Source organism: Pseudorca crassidens, chromosome 6, assembly GCF_039906515.1.
Source record: "Pseudorca crassidens isolate mPseCra1 chromosome 6, mPseCra1.hap1, whole genome shotgun sequence".
Classification (NCBI taxonomy): domain Eukaryota; kingdom Metazoa; phylum Chordata; class Mammalia; order Artiodactyla; family Delphinidae; genus Pseudorca; species Pseudorca crassidens.
This window is the reverse complement of record NC_090301.1, coordinates 6331821-6343086: the sequence shown is the minus strand read 5'-3', so window position 1 is coordinate 6343086 and position 11266 is coordinate 6331821. Positions and strand designations below refer to the sequence as shown.

The 11266-nt window shown below is 45.4% G+C and overlaps 1 long non-coding RNA gene across 1 annotated transcript; it reads left to right on the top strand.

Annotated features, from left to right (window-relative positions):
- Window positions 1–3757: 3757 nt before the first annotated feature.
- Window positions 3758–6465, top strand: LOC137225737 (uncharacterized). Its single transcript, XR_010943999.1, has 3 exons — window positions 3758–3908; window positions 4187–4411; window positions 5231–6465. It is a non-coding gene; the product is annotated as an uncharacterized lncRNA (long non-coding RNA).
- Window positions 6466–11266: the final 4801 nt, after the last annotated feature.

Genomic DNA, 11266 nt, shown 5'->3' with positions numbered 1-11266 from the left:
ACTTATTTACAACACAGAAATCGACCACAGACATAGAAAACAAACTTATGGTTACCAAAGGGGGAAGCGAGGGGAGGGATAAATTAGGCATTTGAGATTAACAGATACACACTGCTGTATATAAAATAGATAAGCAACAAGGACCTACTGCATAGCACAGGGAACTATATTCAATGTCTTATAATACCCTATAATGGAAAAGAATCTGAAAAAGAATACACACACACACACACACACACACACACACACATAACTGAATCACTTTGCTGTATGCCTGAAATATTGTAAATCAACTATACTTCCATTAAAAAATTAAAAACTGACTGTGGTGGTTACTATGGCCAAGAACAGGCAACCCTTTTCTTTCTTGAATTTCGAGTATAGACATGCTGCTGTTCACCATTCTCGGACTTTAGTGATGCTACCCTGGCTCTCAAAGGAAAGGCAGTTTAAGGGGAAGGTCCCAGGGAGAGATGAGGAGGAAAGTATGGCTTTGGCTCTTCAGCAACAGCGTTTTCTGCACAAAAGGCAATCAACCTTGACTCTCCCGGCCCCGCTCTCAATGGCAGGAGCCTCTGACCAGTGTGGCCTCTCTTTCCATGGGGACAGCAGAGAGTTTCATGGTGCACATCGGCTCCTCTCTGATGGTGGCCCTGGAGAGGTGAAACCCGGAGAGGTGTGTCATCTTCGTGGCAAGCGTTTCATTCTTGAGTAACTTCTGAGGGCAAGGAAAGATCTTGTCAGTATCTCACACCATCCTGCTTAATCCACAGAACGGTCCAGGCTGTGGCTTCCCTTCCCCAAATCTAATTCATAGAAATTCCTTCTGTGAACCGAGCTGAAGACTGTCAGCTTTTAACTTCTCCCCAGGGACTCTGGGGCCACATGAATTACTTAAGTGAAGAATACAGAACTCACTTACGACTAAAAGCATTTCCTTGGAAGCATTGGATATTATATTTAAAAGGGACAGAAGTAAACATCTAGAGTCAATTGTCTTAAAAAAAATCACATACAGCCAGTGTTTACCCACAGGGCAGCGAAAACAGCCAACACCTCAATCAATTATTTAAGCAGTAGCATCTCTGAGTTGCTGAAGCGATATTTATGGTATTTGCCATGGCAACTACCCTTGTTTTGAATATTATTAAAAATCTATCAAGTTGCAGTAGTGGACTTCTGGTTTAAAATTGTATGGGGCTAGCAGCCCCTGAGACAGCCTTTCCCAACTTACTACTAAGATTCCTGTTGAAGATGAAAAACTAGGAGCACAGTGATTTGGCTGTGGGCTGGCTGGTCTTGGGGACCCTTGGGCAGAATGATCGTATCTCCAGAGGAGACAGCTGTGCCTGCTCAGGGTCGGATGTGATGCCATTTCTTACACATGTATTAGTTTCCTATGGCTGCTGTAACAAATGACCACAAACTGAGTGGCCTTAAAACAACCCCACAAACATTGCACTACAGCTCTGGAGGGCCACCCTAAAACAGGGCAGCAGGACTGTGCTCCTTCCGGAGCCTCTAGAAGAGGCTCTGCTTTCTTGCCTTTCCAGTTCTCTCTCTCTCGCTCTCGCTCTCTTATCTTTGCCTCTGTTTTTCACATCTCCTCCTCTGAGTCTTGCTCCCACCCAATAATCCAGGTTAATCCTTTCATCTCAAAACCTTTGTCTTAATCACATCTGCAAATTCCCTTTTTGCCATTTAAGGTCACATAGTTACAGATTTGGGGGATCAGGCCATGGACATCTTTTGGGGGGGTGATTATTATTCAGTCCACTACACACAGCTTCACATCTCCTGTTCTGGAAACATCAGGATCTCCTGGGAATGGGCTCTGTGAAGCTCAGCCCCATGGGATGCTTAAGAGCCCCCCAGGACCAGTCTAGCCCCTTCTGCCTTTAGGTCCTCTCTTCTCCTTTTGCATCCCTGACTCGGTCCCACCCACTTGCCTGCCTTGAGTATGCCAGCCTCTTTCATGTCTCTGTGTTCTTGTAGATGCCTCCCCCGGCTGACATGTCCAGCCCGCTTCTACACTGGATGGGCCCACATTTCCCCGCAGAATCCTCTTGCTTTGGGCCCCAGCCCTGTCCAAGCCCTGCCGAACTGGGGGACAACGGCAAGGTAATAAAGAGAGCTCAAGTGCTTCTTGATCTAATGAATAACCCCTCTGTCTCATCAAAGTCACACATAAAATTTGTATAATTGCTTCGTGCTAAGTGAAACAGTCTCTGTGACCTCTTACGAGTCCTTTCCACCTCTGGAATCTTACTTGGATTTCAAATGCATCACTGAGTTTAATCAAGGGGACTGAGAGATTTTGCCCACTGCTGGGGCACAGTCACCTGGAGGCGACACTGTTCTGACTATGAATCATTGTCTGAGGCCTCCTTGCTGATTATTAAATCGGCATTTATCAAAGTATTTCCAAATTGCCTCACCCCACAAAGGTTCTCGGCGGAGGCTGGATTACAAAATGGAAACACTTGTTTATCCAGGCGGTCTGGCTTTGGGTCATAATGAAATGAGAGCTGCTGTGTCGGGCACCCTGGGTGGAATACAGGGATGGAAACCAGCATCAGTGGGAAAACCAGTTTCAGTGCAAAATGGTCCAGGTGCTCTCAGTGATGGTGGGGCTGACTTCTCCAACAGGTACGAGGGGCACTGTGCTCAAAGCCCACCATACTTCAAGGAGCCCACAGAAATGTTCCAATTTCTTTTAAAACCAGAAAAAGATAAACGTTTAGGGTCAAAGATGTTTTAAGTTTTTTTGTCACATCAGAAATAAATGAAATTTTTTAGGGCCTGGATTAGTTTGCCTGGAATGTCATAACAAAGTGCTATAGTCTAGGTGGCTTACCCAACAGACCTTTATTTCCTCACAGTTCTGAGGCTGCAAGTCCAAGATCAACGTGTCAGCAGGATTGGTTTCTCTGAGGCCTCTCTCCTTGGCTTGTAGACGGCCGTCTTCTCGCTGCCTCTTCACATGGTCTTTCCTCTGTGAGCTCACCCCTGATGTCTCTGTGTGTCCTAATCATTTCTTATAAGGACTCCAGTCAGATAGGATTAGGGACATCCTTGTGGCCTCATTTTATCTTAATTACTTCATCAAAAGCTCTATCTCCAAAAACAGTCACATTCTGAGGTCCTGGGGGTTAGACTCCAACAGGTGAATTTGTGGGGCTGGGGGTGGGCCATACACTTCAGCCCATAACTGGGCCCACAAAAATTCTATCAGCATGGGGGGGGGACCTACAAAGGCAAAGGGCCCATGAGAGTTGTGGTGTGGTCCCTCTAATAGTAGATTAATTTGATTTCTGCAAGGAGGCGGGAGGAGCAGGAAGGTGCCTTGTCAGTGTGGAGACATCCGAGGACGATCAGCTGACCTATAGCAAGGCTGTTAACACGTTTACCAGCAGCATCTGCTTAGCTACTTTGCTGGCGGAAGCTCAAAAGAACACAGGATCAGCAAAGCACGTTACGACAATTCTCATTTCACCTTCTCCGTAAGAGATCTTACTGTTTGCCAGATCATCTATAAAAAGAGAAATTTTATATACTGGATTCATTCGACAAACACTGAATTCTTTTCTACTAAACGGTGAAGAGCTGAGCTAGACCGTCTGCTGAGCTTAGGAAAGGAAACCATCAATGTGTTTTCCAGGACCCATAGCTGATGAGGAAGCAGCAGGAAGCAGCCCAGTGACTCAGGATGAGGCACCCGGCCCAGAGCTTGACTCACTCAGGACGGAGAAGACCACATCCTCTCTCCCATTTCTGCTTTTCATTAACAGGCGGTTGTGTGTGTTCAGAGTTCTATGGACATTAATCACCTTCAAAAACACCGAAGGAGACTTTCTAAGGCAGAGGAGTGTGTACTGTCCCTGAGGTCAGCAAAGGTCAGCCAGAAGGTCAGTGCTAAAGGAAGAGGCAGCCATGCTGTCCAGGGGAAGGAGATGTCCCCAGTGTTGGCCTGGGCACAGAGGGTGTGTGCATCACCACTCTTACCAGGGAGCATGTGCACTCGGCCTCCAAGGGCGGCACTGTTTCTCTCCCAGGACTGCTGGGAGGAGGAAGGACTATTGGGAGAGAAAGTTCTAGCAAAATGTCCAGTGTCGTACTTGTGAGTTGTGTGCAATGCTGCTTGTTCAAGTTCTAGCGTGTTTTCTTTTCTTTCACTTGGGGGCAGTGCTCAGGCCTCCTGGCTACTATGTACAGTGGGGTGCATCTGGCTGGATGACCCACCATGAGAAGACTTGGTGAGCTGCTGCCGTGAAGAAATGAGGGTCAAGTTTCCTCTGTGGCTGGAGAAGACATGAGGACATTCTGCTGTCCGTTCAGTGACCAGACAAACTAAGTGATGCCAGAGGCCTTGTGAACAGTTGGCAAGGCTTTCGTGATTCCTTCTTCCCAGGTGAGCTCTGTGGGAACCCAGATCCAGGGGCTCCGAGTTGACAATGACCTCTAACAAGTAAACTGTTAAAGAGGAACCTATTAAGACTTGTAAATAATTAACACGGGTTCATGGAGATGCTCAGTGAAGCGTTTCCAGGGCATCTAACCACTCAGAGTAAACGTACGTTGGCACCTTTAGAATATAGACTCAGACAATGAGATCAAACGGACAGGAAGTCATAACTCCTGATACTGCTTTCCCAACGAGTCAAGTTAGAATAGAGTCCTAAACTCTGCAGAAAGCCTTTTCAGAGTTTCTGCTCCGATAGGTGGGAAAACTTAATTATAGGGCGACCAGCGTGAAGGTGGATTCTGCCCTCCATCACAAAGCCTGGAAAATTCTGTGTGATGAATCTGTGTTTAGAATAAGGCTGGCGATTCTCTCTGGAAGCTAGAGTACAACTCTGCTGCCAGAGTAGTGATTAAATGAAACAATTTTCAGGTCAATCCAATACGATGGTCTGAGTTTGGGTGCACAGACAGGAGGTTACACCTATTAAGAGGTAGCCCTAGGTCCGTCCAACAGGGACCTACTGTATAGCACAGGGAACTCTGCTCGATATTATTAACAACCTAATTGGGAAAAGAATTTGAAAAAGAATAGATACATGTATATGTAAAATAAACAAATAAATAAAATAGAAAGAAAAAAGAGGTAACCCGTGGTTTCCCCGATACTAAACTCGAGCCCATGTTTCCTGAGTTATGCTGAGTGTTGGGCAGCCTGCCGTCGACCTCGGATGCACGGCCCCGGCCTTTCCGCTTTTCCTACATCTAGGTTTCAGGGGAGCTCTTCAAGAGGGTCCCAGCCATGAAGACTCCACGCCAGAGGAGCCTATTCCACACGGACTCCCCACAAGGGCAAGTTTGTGAGGAAAAAGAGAGGAGAACGTGGGAAGAAGGGCCAGACCCAGCCGTGCTGATGCCCATTCTGAACCTGGTTTCCAGGACTCCACCCAGGCATGTGGCCCTGGGAGGTCAAGGCGTGGGAGGGAGGAGAGGTGAAGCCACCCCAACTCAACTTGGGAGATCTGGTCATTGCTCTCTTGACCTTCTGAGTATCTTCTTTCCTTCAAAGTCAGTAGGATTAGTCTGACCCATTCCCCAAGCTCCCGGTACAGCCCCGTATTACCTAGTTCTCCCCACACCTCGGGGCTGTCCTCTTTCTGCTGTCCCCGGCCGTGTGATGTCCCTGGGGCCCCAGGGGCACTTCCTGGGAGATGAAGATCACATAAAATACAGGGAAATGATGGGAAAACCCACTTCCTGCCCATCCTGAGCCCCAGAGTGCTGGACACAAGCCCGGGCAGGCCTTCGTCTGTCTGTCCGTCCATCGGCTCACTGGAGGCCACCATGCTGTTTTGCGGGACTGGGTAGGAAGTGGATGTGAACTAGCCAGCCGCAGACAGGCAGCATCTCCTCTCATCCGGAGGCTGATTTCCAGAGCTTGTAGGTAACAGATTGGCCAGCATGAGTCTAGCAGAATGCTCTGGTCATGAACTTCACTTGCACTGGGCTAACGGCTGGCATCAATGTTTCAGGGGAGGCAGAATCACTTCTGCGCAGGGGACCTTCTGATGGCTTACTTAGAGCAGTATCCTTTTTTGCTGCCTCAGTTAGACCTGCTCGGCTTTCCCGAGGCTCCAAGTGTTTCTTGTGTTCAGACAAGTCCTGCCAAATTAAGGATGCAGGCAGAGACTTGGAGCGATGGAGGGCTTCCAGGCAGAGCCCCTTTGCAATTAGAATATAGTTTTAATAGAGGAAGGAACAATGTGCCATGGGTGAAGATAGATGAACGCCGTCCGTGGGCCAACACATGGTTTAGGAACAGATTAATGGCGTTGGCAGAATCAGCTCATGAGGTGAGGAAATTCAGGCCAAGAATAAGGCCAAACTCTCCTCCTCTCATTTAAGCCTGTGAGGCACTCTCCCAAGAGCGCGGAGACTGGCAAGCAACCCCACAGCTGCACCGCACTTGTGTCTGTGCAAGGACTCAGACCCTCGCCCTCACGTGATGCGACACTCCATCCCCAGATCTGGGGGAGCAGTGACCAGGGGCCCAGGAGGGAGAGGTGGCCCCTGAGACCACAGCAGGAAATCCTGACTCGGAGGGGTGGGAGGTCCAGGAACGTGGGTCAGGCTGAGATGCAAATCCAGCCAGCGCTCGTTCTCACCATAAACCACACGTCTGCTTTCTTCTCTATGGATTTCCATATTCTGGGCATTTCATATAAAGGTTCACACATAGGGGGTCTTTTATGTCTGGCTTCCTTCACTGAGCATAAGTTTTCAAGTTCTGTGTCACGGCATGATCAGGCCTTGGGTTGGGGGTGTTAGTCCTTGAAACAACAAACCCAGCTACTAGCAGGTATTCGTGTCCCCGTCTCCCTGCCATTGTTAGGGGTTTGGTAGCTTTTTAAGGGCAGAATGATTTCATAGCTGGACATTTGCACATACAAGTCCCATTTTTCCTTCCTGTGGTTTAGCTCAGATTTTCCAGTTGCACAACAGTTGGTGCACAGGAATGTATGTAACTAAATGCAAAACAAACAAAAACACCCAAGCTGAGTCTGTCGTACTTTGGGGGCTATTTAAAGGCTGTCAAAGGTAATCTGGATGTCAACCAGTTTTGTGACTGGGGCCAAACTCTGCCCAGAGCCAACCAGGGGTTGCAGTGATGTTGCCTTGTGTTGTGTGTAGTTGCTGTGGACAGAAGGCGTGTGGACTCTCCTCCACTCGTGGTCAGGAGCCTTCCCTGAGCTGAGGTCTGCAGCCCCTAACTGATCTTCTTGAAGAATCTTAACGAGACAAGGCTGATACTTCTGGGATTTGACCCCAGCAGGCTCTTTGCAGTTTCAGGTACCGTTCTTTAACTTGAAAGATTTAGACATTTCATGTTGTCAATTGCCCCAAGATTGATGAGGCCTTGGGAAACTGATTTATCCTAACTACACTTAAAGGAGATTGATTTAAAGCCTGAAATTTGGTTAATTTACTGTTGGGGTTTGTATCGGTCAGAATAGGCTTGGCAACGCTGCCATGATGGCTTCAAACCTCGGAGGCTTAAAGCAACAGAGCTGTTGTTCTTGTTGGTGCAAAGGCCACTGCAGGCCACTCTTCCGTGCGGTGGCTTGGTGTCACCTCCGCAGTCACTGCATTTCTTCGACTGGTGAGACAGGGAAAGCGAGTGCACTGGAGGGTCTCCCTGCTGCCACTTAAATGTTTCCCTCCAAAGTAACACATGCCACCGACACTCACAACTGCCAAAGCAAGTCATGCAACCACGTCTGGACTGCACGGAGCAGGGAAGAACAATTCTTGGACTGTCTGGAAGGAAAGAACTGGAAATATTGGAAAGGAACATTGATGCCCCCAGAGGGACCTACCTTTCTGACACCTGGAATCCCCATGCCTGTATTCCCTCCAGATGGTAAAGCACCTAAGAAATGGGGTTACCAGGCAGAGGTCAGTGGCCCCAAACTGCGGGATGTGCAATTGTTTTTATAATAATGGCTAAAATCCATTAATAATAGGTAACATTGTTATGCCTTTTTAATATATGTTATGTCATAGGATGTGTAATTTTTTTATTGAAGTATAGTTGATTTATAATGTTTCAGGTGTAGAGCAAAGTGATTTAGTTATCACATACACACGCACACACACAGACACGAACACATTTTTTTCAGATCCTTTTCCATCATAGGTTATTATAAGATATTGAATATATTTCCCTGTGCTATACAGTAGGTCCTTGTTGTTTATCTATTTTATATACAGTAGCGTGCATCTATTAATCCCAAACTCTTAATTTATCCCTCCCCTCCCTTTCCCCTTTGGTAACTGTAAGTTTGTTTCCTATGTCTGTGAGTCTATTTCTGCTTTGTAAATAAGTTCATTTGTATCTTCTTTTTTTTTAGATTCCACATATAAGTGATATCATATGATACTTGTATTTATCTGACTTACTTCACTTAGTATGATGATCTCTAGGTCCATCCACATTGCTGCAAATGGCATGATTTCATTCTTTTTAAAGCTGAGTAATATTCCATTGTGTAGATAGAGAGAGAGATAGATAGATAGATATACCACATCTTCTTCATCCATTCACCTATCAACGGACATGTAGGTTGCAAGTTGTGTCACGTTGACTGTTATGATGAGTCTGATGAGCCTTCTTTGCTCTTCTGTCAATTCAGTTTGAAGGTCAGATTATTTGTGGCCATTAGAAACAGGGTTTCCTATACTCATTCATTTTTGGAAGCACGCTGCTTTATGTAATAGATCTGGTTAGATCCAATTATTACTTTATGTAATAGATCCAATTATTACTTTATCTTTGTATCACATGTGTGGATAAATAGACAGACATAGGTATAGTTTGTGTGTATGTATGTATATATCTATAGCTGTTATCTATAATCATCAATGATCAATGCCATGATCAATTTCAGTGAGGTTTCTTCTTATTTTTTTGTGAGATTTGTGGAAGCACACTGGTTTCCTTGATTATTTTTGAGAGATATCAGAAAAAACACTTCTCTTATCCCCAAATTATGAAGGGGACTTCATAGCAGCTTTCCATGAATTAATGACAATTCCAAGTTTTGAAGATCTCATGTTTCCAAGTAAAAAAGTAATGATTGTATTATCTCAGGATTTTCTGTGACTCAGTTTGGAATCTTCCTCTAATTAGAGGACAAAGTATTTTTGACTTATTTATCTAGTTTAATATTAAATATCTCAACAGATGGTGCTCATGAAACTTTCTTCATTGATAATTTTATGGTTGAATAGAGAGCATTTCCTCTTCCTTTTTAGTTAGCTTAAACTACCATAACATTTCCTTAATTGTATTTAATTAATCTGTTTTACACCTACTTGTACCACAATGGGTTACTCAACCTCACTTTGATATTTAAACATTTTTAAGATTTTTGATGTGTGTTGACCTTTGCCACACAGAGCACAATTAAGCGTAAATTAAAATGCACAGACTCACTGAGAAAATGCAAGCATTTCCAGATGCCTGTCTTTTCCTTGAGAAGGTTTACATCAGATGCAAGCTTCCTATCAATGAGCGAACATTTACTGTATGCAGTCTGGCCACAGTCTTCCTTGGGAATCCTAAGGCTGGTTACACTTCAACTCTCAGTAGCTGATCTGAGCCTTCACCTTAAAATTTGGGGCCTTCGGGACTTCCCTGGTGGGACAGTGACAAAGAATCCGCCTGCCAGTGCAGGGGACACGGGTTTGATCCCTGGTCCGGGAAGATCCCCCATGCCGCGGAGCCACTAAGCCCGTGCGCCACAACTACTGAGCCTGCGCTCTAGAGCCCGAGAGCCACAACTACTGAAGCCCGCGCATCGCAATGAAATGTAGTCCCGGCTCGCCGCAACTAGTGAAAGCCCGCGTGCAGCAACAAAGACCCAACATAGCCAAAACATTCAAACATTAAAAAAAAATAAAAATAAGAGCAGATTTTCTTTAAAAAAAAAAATGGGGGTCTTCAAACTCAATAGATTTCCTTGGCAAATTGTTCTTTTTTTTCCAGAGTGAAAGGTATCATAAAAGAACATTTTCTTGCTTTCCCTGGATGTCCCGCTCCAGTGTGTCACAGTAGGATAAGGGGAGGCCCCATCTTCCCAGCTGAATTGTCTCTCTTCTGCCGGTGGTGGTTTCCGTTGGCAATGGCTAATGATGGTGGCTTTTCACGGCGTAACTTGATATCATAGCCTCTTACCAGACCAGCTCTTGGTGTGGGTTTTATAACCAAACTGTTGTCAGTTGAAGGTGAATCTTCCTGGCAGGCACATCAGTAGCTGCTCGACAAGCGGCCCATATCCAGTGACGTCATGCAAGAGTAAACAGCTGCTAGCGATGTGTCCCCAAAGCAACTGCGGCTGTTCCTTGTGACGTACGGTAGCTCTTGACATCAGCACCTTTTGTTGTGTCCTTGAGCTTCGAGCTTGTTATGTCTACATTAAAAACAACACAAAAGCTTTTCAGTGTGTCCATCTTGCCTGTTGAACTGTCAGCCACATCTCTATTTGAGAGTAGCTCAGTGGGATCTCTGAAAAGTTGCCAAGTTGCCTTTTGGAGAGCTAGTGCTAGGTCTTCCTCAAAAGTATGAGCCCCACAGCAGAGTCCTGCACATAGTAAGTGCTCAATAAATGTTTGGTGAAAAATCCAGCTTCTAGGATGAACCATTTGAAATTGTCAATATGTAACTATTTTCTGACCTACAAAAATGACAATTTCATATGATTTGACTTAATTTATAGATATAGCAATATTCATCTCATTAAAATTGTAATGTATATCATTCTTATTACCTCTCAAAATTGTTCCTAAGATAAAATATGGTTACCTGAAAATTTGGGACTTGGCCTCTTCTTAGTTGGAGCCATTTTATTCTTTTCCTGAATAATCTATGCTTTGTATAATTTTAAGGTGTGAGAAAGACTCTACCGTATGTACATTTTACACTGTGTAATGTCTTTTGATGCAACACTTGGTGCCTTTCTTGTTCTAAATGTAAAATAACTCAAAGAATCACTCAGAAATTTGGTCTCATTTCCAGTCTGAAATCATGCAGACCCTCCTCTAACTTCTCACTAACACAACCATAAAAACAGCAAAATGCTAAAACTCATTACCACGTGGAACACTGACAACTAGCAAACATCTTTTTTTTTTTTGCGGTACTAGGGCCTCTCACTGTTGTGGCCTCTCCCGTTGCGGAGCACAGGCTCCGGACGCGCAGGCTCAGCAGTCATGGCTCACGGGCCCAGCCGCTCCGTGGCATGTG